This window comes from Aulostomus chinensis, chromosome 17 (genome assembly GCF_037954235.1).
Source record: "Aulostomus chinensis isolate RoL2024-O1b breed Wild chromosome 17, RoL_Achi_v1.0, whole genome shotgun sequence".
NCBI lineage: Eukaryota > Metazoa > Chordata > Actinopteri > Syngnathiformes > Aulostomidae > Aulostomus > Aulostomus chinensis.
The window spans coordinates 11,978,834-11,987,314 of record NC_141336.1 but is presented as its reverse complement, the minus strand read 5'-3'; the positions used below and the strand labels follow the sequence as shown (position 1 = coordinate 11,987,314).

Genomic DNA, 8,481 nt, shown 5'->3' with positions numbered 1-8,481 from the left:
AATATATTAGGAAGTGGGTTTAGTGAAGTATCAAAAATACACTCTACATGATTTTTGAGTAATCCAGAGCTTTGGAGAGTTCAATCCTTGAACTGTTGACCTCTTAGGGTCGCATTAAAGTGGTGTGTGTGTGTTCCCGTTATACTGCTTTGATTATGTCCCCTTCAAGTTGTCAGCCTTCAAATTTCAAAGTATATCACCTTTATCAGGTTTTGCTGTGTTTCTGTAAAAAAAAAAAAAAAATCTTTGTCTTCAAAGTAACTGATGAGTTCAGATTAAAAACAACCTAGTAAAAAGTGCAATATCTCCTTTGAAATGTAGAGGAGTGAAAATGGAAGGCTCCATAAAATACGCAAGTTAGTTACAGTACCTGAAGAATTTACATAAAAAAGTACAATTACTTGATTCCATACATAACACTTTACATATGGCCAAAACAAGTGATTTAACATAGAAAAGATAAATGATTAGAAAATACACTATACCCCATTGAAGAAAATACAGAAAATTACAAAAACAAAGCAGATTAACTCTTATCAATTATAACAGACTGACAATTGATGACTGTCAATCACTATCCCTCTGGTTACTGCACAAATTAACAAAGACGCTGCTAATTCCTCAGCTCAAGTTCTCTCTCTGTAGGACTTGTCGTTTTTCTTCAAACTTTTTTATTAGTTTGAAAATCTTTAAAACATCTTCTCTGATAATTTTTTTTTCACGTTTGCTGAGCAAGAGTATAGTTCAGACTCACCACTAAGGGTGCAATGACATTACAGGTGTGTGTGTGTGTGTGTGTGTGTGTGTGTGTGTGTGTGTGTGTGTGTGTGTGGGTGGGTGGGGGGCACGATTTCCTGTGTCTCCCCTTTTCAGCAGTAAGGTGGAGCTCACTCGGTCTGTCCTTGTCAAGGTTCTTTTAACATGTCCAACCACTCTCTCATAATCTGATGCACTGCATATATATAGAGCCAGATAGTTCTACGTTTTGCTCCGTGATTTAGTTTGTTCTTGGTGATTGCTTTATATTAACTGTGATTTGATTGAGTGGCGATGCTGTTCCTGATTTGTGTGGATTACCAGCTGGTCCCGAGGCATCGTGAGGGGGTTCCGATCAGTCCTCAGCTCTGCAGGGTTGCTAATGAGACAAGAAGTGGCTACATAGTTTCTCTTTCATATTTCGAGACAGACAGAAAAAAAGAGAGTGGATGTGTGAGAGCCGGAGGAGGGCCGGCGAGATAGAAAGAGACAGAATCAGTTAAATTCCCAAGCAGTTGGTCTGATACAGGAGGAGCGAGGAGGCAGCAAGGGAATAGGAATATTATGCTAATGGGATGAGAATTGCGACAGTGACGCTGACATCGAGGGATGATGGGATTTTAGGTCTCCTGGGGAGGAAAATGAGCGGCAACGGTGAATGGATACAGTGCGTTTGTGGATGGACCAGGGGGGACGTTTCAAACGGTGAACCAGTGGCATGAGGATGCACAGTAGAGCAGCTCCTCTCCTCCACTTCATGCTGTCATAGCTGTCTGTCAAGCGATTGAAAGAGATGTGGAGCGATGACACCCTTTGTCTCTGCAACCAAGACAAGTGGTCCTGTTCAGAGGTGGGGTGCCGTCACAGAGAATGAGTAATGAGCAGGGAGGTTACATGGAGCAATGACAGAGTGATCGGAGGAAGAGGAGAGCCTTTGTAGGCTAGCCCACTCTGATGGAGTGGCAGCCTCATTGGATGAGTCATCCTGGCCTGCATGGTGGATATGATGGGTATTTTTTTTTTTCCAAATTGTTTTCAAGTCATATTCTGTGATTAACAGGCGCAACAGAGGAGAGGAGGATCAGTGTTTGCTTTGGTGGAACATCGGTGATGAGGTTTCTGTCGAACTGCATTCAACACTCATCATTACACCTTTCTAAACACGTAGTTCCTATGTAGTTCTTTATATAAAACCAAACCAGAACCAAACTCCTTATATTTACCTGTTACTTCTTCTTGACATCTTGACATGCCTCTGGACGAGCGAGGGGCTTCGCCTATGGACCAGCGTTTCTCATGAACTGAAAATCAATTTAACTTCAGGCTTTAATTCTTTACTTTCCACAAAAGCTGTCTGAGTCGGGCATCTGTGAGTTTGACGGTCATGTAATAACATATAGCTGGCTCAGAATTGTTTCTGCTTTCTGTTGAGTAAAAATGTCGCCCCCGTATTAAATAGCGCAGTGCCTGTTTGAGAGTCTGGAAAGGTGTGATCATTGTTTTTAGTTTTCTTGAGTTTGCTCAACTACGGCTCCTTTGTCTTTCTTCATAATAAAACCAAAATACTATTAGGCAGTAGTCCTCCATCATGTGAAATGTATGGTTATGACTCAACAGGAAGCACCCTCTCAAAATACTCTTCCACACCCTGGCAAAGGCACACAGGGCCTGAGGTTTTGTTGCTTTCGTACTATTCTCCTCCACACTTGGGTGCCTTCCACCGGCCAATTAAACCACATCAAATTTGGGTGAGCTGGCTCATTTACCCTCCACCATCCACCACCTTGTATACAAAACACACTTTGTACACACTCGTTTTTTTTCTTTCTTGCTTTGCTTCCTTTGTTCATGAACAATACACCTGCCATGACCTGGTTGCAGCCCCTGGCGATGCTAACGTCCGCACATCACTTGATTGCAAACGCTCACGCATCGAGTTTATAGCCACAGATTGAATGAGCTGCAGTCAATGAGCTGCAAGGCTGTAAAGGCCCGCTGACGATGTAATTGAAAACTGTTGTGAAAGCCCAGTTGAATGCCACCAGACGACAAAGGACTGCAGAGCAAGGAACTGAAAAAAAAAGCTTTTAGCCAAAAGAGTTCAGTCAGTTGCGGTCTCATCCCAAACGATTAAGCTACTTAAAACCAACTGAAGCTACTTAGTGATTAACTTTAGCGGAATGGCTTAGTTCAGTGGGCTTCTATGTCCTGCAGTGCGATCACATCAACAAGCAGCTTTCACTCCCAAAGCCAGCAGACGTGAGTTTGATTGCGACACGCACGTATAAATACATCAGAATGCCAAAAAAATCTATATGCAGAAGCTAAGACACTCAGGTATATTGCTGTTTCATCCCATATATTGTGACAAAGGTGCAATTTACTTGTGTGAAATGATTTTACATTTAATCTTGATCTCATCTTAAGAACCTCACCAGCAATTTATTCATGTCTGAAGTGGATGAACCTTCTCGAGAAAAGTGACTAACGTGCGCTGAGTCTTTTTTTATAGTTCGATTTTGGCATGATTTTTGCTGACATTTCCAAATTTAAGAAACACACCCCCCCCCCCCCCAATCTAAGGAGAGGACAAAGTGCTTCTTTATGGTCCCACGCAGACCTCTTTTGTTCCAGACTGTACTGTAGATGACAGAGCAGACGGGTGTACTGCTGCAGTGGGAGCCAAGTCGCAACTTGATTTGTGTCTAATCCTCCAATGTGTCTGCAGTGTAGCAACCATCGCTCACCCCTAACTGTGTTAGCCATTAGTATCAATTAATCGCATCAAGCGCTGTCGGCCATTACACTCAATACATCACCAAAGGCTCTGCTAACTATGTGCTGCAAGAGTACCACACAGCCCCTTCACTCTGTGGGAGAAGATGAGACATACATTTGTCATTCCTCATGTGGCCAAGCTGGAGAGACAGAGTATTACATTGAACTAGAAAGAGAAGAGCAAAAAAAGGAAAGATGATGTACAGTAAATGTAACTCACTCTGGCCTTCTGGAACTGTGGAGCACAGCTTCTGTCAACACAGTAAATATACTCTTACTATTTGCCCTAATCGTTCATTAGTGCTGAGAGGAGATTTATGCCGGTATCAGGGGTGAGGAGAGTGGATTAGTCGATTGATATTTTGTTTTGCAAAATACAGCAACAACTCTCACATGTAAACATATTTTAAAATTCCCTGACAGTTGGCACCTTACCACATCAACTTATTTCCATTAAGCTTGAACTCCCTCCTTCCCTCGCACACCTCTGTCCCCGGCATTTTAAAACTGCTTAAATTAGCCTCCTTTTTGCTCTTTATAATCCTTCTCCCCTCCAACCCCTCCTCTCCTGTTGCTACCAAGAATAGAATAATGTAGTGCTCTATGTTACACTGTGCCTTATCTAATGTAGAAGATGGGTTATATATATATATATATATATAATATATAGCTATATATACATATAGCTTAAATGTTAATTTTAGGTATTTTTCAACCTATTTCCCCATGTGGTTGGATCAAAATCATTGGAATTGTTGTAATATTACTGAAACTTTCAACCTCCTGCTCCTGCCTCTCCAGATGTGCTAGCACCACCAGAGGCTAGGCTAACACTGCTAACATTAATGCTACCCACGGGAAGCCCTGGAGCAGATGGTTTTGACAGTCGGGAGTCTGTCTTTAGCTGATGTACTGCACCCACTGACAGTTTCTGCTGCTCCCATAGGTGTGGGGTAAAAATAGTTTCAGCCATTTATCCATATTCAAGTAAATTAGGCAACATATTGGGTGCTAACGGGCCTTTTCTTTCCAACCTAGGAGGAAATGATCACAGACCTGCTGGGTGCACATTTCCAAAAGACCCAGCAATTTAGCAAGTACCTAGAAAAGAATCCGCATCCGAGCCAACAGGAGAAAAAGGAGGAGTGAACCTTTACAAAATGCCATGGGGAAAAACATGAATCCCTTGTTTATCTGTGATGAAGGATTTTGGGAGGACACTAAAGATCTTTTTTTTTTTTTTTTTTTTTGCTGTACCCCAGTTTGGGAATCATAACCACAGGGCTATTCACACTTGTCTACTAAAGGTGCATGTTTTTGTTTTGTTTTTTGGTTGTTGTTTTTTTGCACATCTAACAAGTCTCACTCCAAATCTTACTCTTCAGGGGAGTTGTTTTAAGGCCAGTTTAGACTAAAGATTCACGACGAGACAAAACGGTAGCAGGGTAAGTTGCAACCGGTCTGTCTCAGCTCAACTCATGCATGCTGGGAGTGTCGCCTGTGTGACTCGGCTTGTCAAAACGCCGCAGGCTGGTTATGGGATGTAAGAGTCATACAGTGTATGTTTTTCTCAGTGTAGTTCACCTGTCGCCAAGAAGCATGAAGTTATCATCAGCTGTTCCCCTGATGAAATGCTGTCTTGATATCTGGTGTGTTCTCTGCTTATTAGAGGTGACACTTCTCTGAACGACAGAACTGCTCTGGGAATAGAAGGGGGAAATTAACGGAAGATCTGCTGTCTCAAATTCCTGGAGTAAATGTGCTTAAGCCCACGGGCACTTCACTGAAGCACCCTGTGTACTCCACTGAAGCACCCAGGGACGGTTCCAAATTTTCAACCCTCTCTATTTTGTGTGTTTTTGGCATTTCATCAGTGCCAGAGTAGTTCACAATTGCCGTTCTTGTTCATGCAGAAGAATGTCTAGAGAGTCATTTCTATCTCGTCCAGCTGCAGAAGCGTTTGATGTCCAGGTTTCAGGACATTATAGAGTAGTGCACTGCAAAAAGCCGCAGGGGTTTCCAAAAGATTAAATAATATACTTCGACTTTACAAATTTTGAAACTTTGTCAATAAAATGACACATACCCTGGATACCGATAATAACAATGCGACCGTGTTATAGTTGTCAAAAACAAGCACTTTTACTGAACCTGAAACATTTCCCGCAATTTACCTGTCAATTTAAGTCCTAGCCCTCAATTAACCGTCAGCTGAGTAATAACCGAACGACTGACATCGCAGACGTAAGTAGGCTAATTCAGTGTCCTCTGCTGGAATGAGCGGCTTCTCTGCTGTAGATCGCCTCTCAGGGTAAAATGTGTTATTACTGCTTGGGAAGGTCAGCAATTTTACACATAGAACCTTTAACTCTGCAGCTTTTTTATTCCAGTTCATTGTTTTGGCCACAGTAAGAAGTACACGGTGAACATTTAGCCGCTAAAAGCCAGAGCTATTATTGGACTTGAATGGCTTTTTAGTATTTCTCTGTGTAGCCTCAATAGGCATCTCTTTCTGAACAAGTTCACCATATCAAATTTGTGAGATGATATCAATGTTTACAGTTATCTAAAATTGAAAAACAAAACCACTCGATTTGCAGGCAGAGAGTTGATCAGGCTCTTAAATCAGCTGAGCCCAGTCCTTGGGATTTAACTGGCTTTTGCTAACTTTTAAGGAGGCAGTTGACACTTCTTAGTATGAGTGTTGACACTTTGGTACAAATGTGGATCTGTTCCAGCATCACCTCACAGTTGAGCTTTATTATTTATTTTTCCGATAAGATTAACAGTAATGGACGGGGGTCAGTGACCCAGGAAGATCATTACTTATCCACTGACTCAAGCGTCGGCCTATACCTTGCTTTTCCTCAATTACTGGCTGACAGACAGGCGCATGGAAACAGGGTCACGCTAAAGCCCCAGCCTCCCCACGTATATTTAGCTAAACCTCCTTCCGCTCACTATGCTACCCCTCTCTGGGATTCTCCAGGGAGTGTGGAAGAGATTGAGTGCTCCATTGTTTCTGCTAATGTGGTTTAGCTGCCTGTCAAATAGGCAGTTGGGAGCTTCAGCCTTAATCACCAGCGTGTCTCTCACTGCTATATGTTTGTGTGCATGCGTGATTTTGTCTTGTTTCATGCTCTTGCGTGTGGTGGCACGCACTCATACATGCGAAACTTATGACATGCATGCAGCTACTTATGTAAAAACATGTGCAAATATTAATTTCATGACCCATCTTTTTATCTGTTTTCTCACAGATCCGTGGAAAATCTTCCTCTGCCTCAGTCATCCAACATATATTCTCAAAAACCTGTATTTATTGCTCTCTTGTCCTCCCCCAACTCCATATACATGCTTTACCATAGGAATGTACGTTCTGTGTCCCCTCTTTGATTCCTGACTGCCAAACTCTCTTTCTCCCTTTAAAATAAACCAATTTAATCACAGATGCTTTTGTTGCTCGGTGCCTTTGTGTGTTTGTGCCTAGAAGTGACAGTGTGTGTGTGTGTGTGTGTGTGTGTGTGTGTGTGCAAGAGAGTATGTAGGTGATAGAGGGAGCAAGATCCCCGCAGGCATGTGTGTATTTGCAAGAGAGCACTCTCCTTTTCCCCTTTCAGAGCAGGGTTCAGTGATGCCCAGCATCCAAAATCCGTGTGACCTTGCCAGTCAGCCATTCAGTCAGCCATGACAGGGCATCTTGTACACCTGGCCTCTTTTGCTCTTAATTTGAATGTGTGCCACATGCATACGATATACTTGTGTGAATTATCATTCCTCCCCCTTCATGCTGCATTTGTGCAGCTAACTATTGTGTTCCCTGAAGATGAGATGACAAGCATCTGATTGGGGTTTTAATCCTAATGGCTTTTTCCACCACAGCTTTAAGATCAGACGCCCAGTTCCTGCCAGTAATGCACGCTCTCTTCAGTCCTGTCCATTAGTCACAACACTGATTGCATGATGTCACATTTATTTGAATCAGGATCATTGTGATTACATCCTCGGAAAGATTATGAATGCAGAATTTGGTTGGTGGTGAGGTTCTTGGACTAGAGGGGTTTTGGTTTTCATTTGTAATAAATGAATAGTATCAACCAATCAGATTTGATCCAACATGGGTCCAAGCAGGTGTAAACAGTTCATGGGGAGCAAAAACAAGGGCAGGTCATGCAACCCATCTGCTATCTATGGCATCCGCTGATTTTTCATTTCTCCCCATTCATATTCTGTATTAATTTAGAAACAATTATGTCCTCAACATGGTCTCTCAACTCGGTTTCAAATTGTTAACTGGAGCGTGAACAATAAACTGCAAATGGAAGAGGAAGATTTAGCCCAGATATCCGCTGGCTACACCTGGAGCACCAAAATTCGGGGCCCAGAGGAGATTCACAACCAACAAGATTGGTAAAACTGCAACATGAAAACTCAAGCTGGTGATGGCACAGCAGCAGAAATGAAAAGTGAAAGCTGCCATTTCCCAAAGCAATATTAGAAAATCCTGCAGCATTTATCAGGTACTTATGCCCTATTTACCTCACTGAAGCTTTGAGGTGACATTTATTAACCCTGATTGTTCTTGAAAACAGCTGGATGAGAATGTTTTAAACAAGCTTTATAAATGTGAGGCAGAGTGTCACCTCAGAAAAAAAAAAAAAAAGAGTGCTGAGCAAACCGTCGCTGGATAAATAGAGATTAAAAACACACAAACACATAAACACAGTTCCAGCACTTTTGAGGACATTACATTTACTTACATTCATTTCCTGAGTTACTCTAACCTTTCTGTTAACCTCACAGCAAGTCTTAACCCTAAAATGTGATGATTCACACCATGGAGACTTGCTGGGATTTATGTCCCCCCCCCCCCCCCCCCCCCCCACACACACACACACATGCGCGTGTGCACACGCACACACACACACACACACACACACACACACA

General features: G+C 42.4%; 1 long non-coding RNA gene across 1 annotated transcript; it reads left to right on the top strand.

Annotated features, from left to right (window-relative positions):
* Positions 1-2,811: 2,811 nt before the first annotated feature.
* Positions 2,812-5,137, top strand: LOC147246302 (uncharacterized). Its single transcript, XR_015109834.1, has 3 exons — positions 2,812-3,015; positions 4,336-4,480; positions 4,573-5,137. It is a non-coding gene; the product is annotated as an uncharacterized LOC147246302 (long non-coding RNA).
* The last annotated feature ends 3,344 nt before the right edge of the window (positions 5,138-8,481 follow it).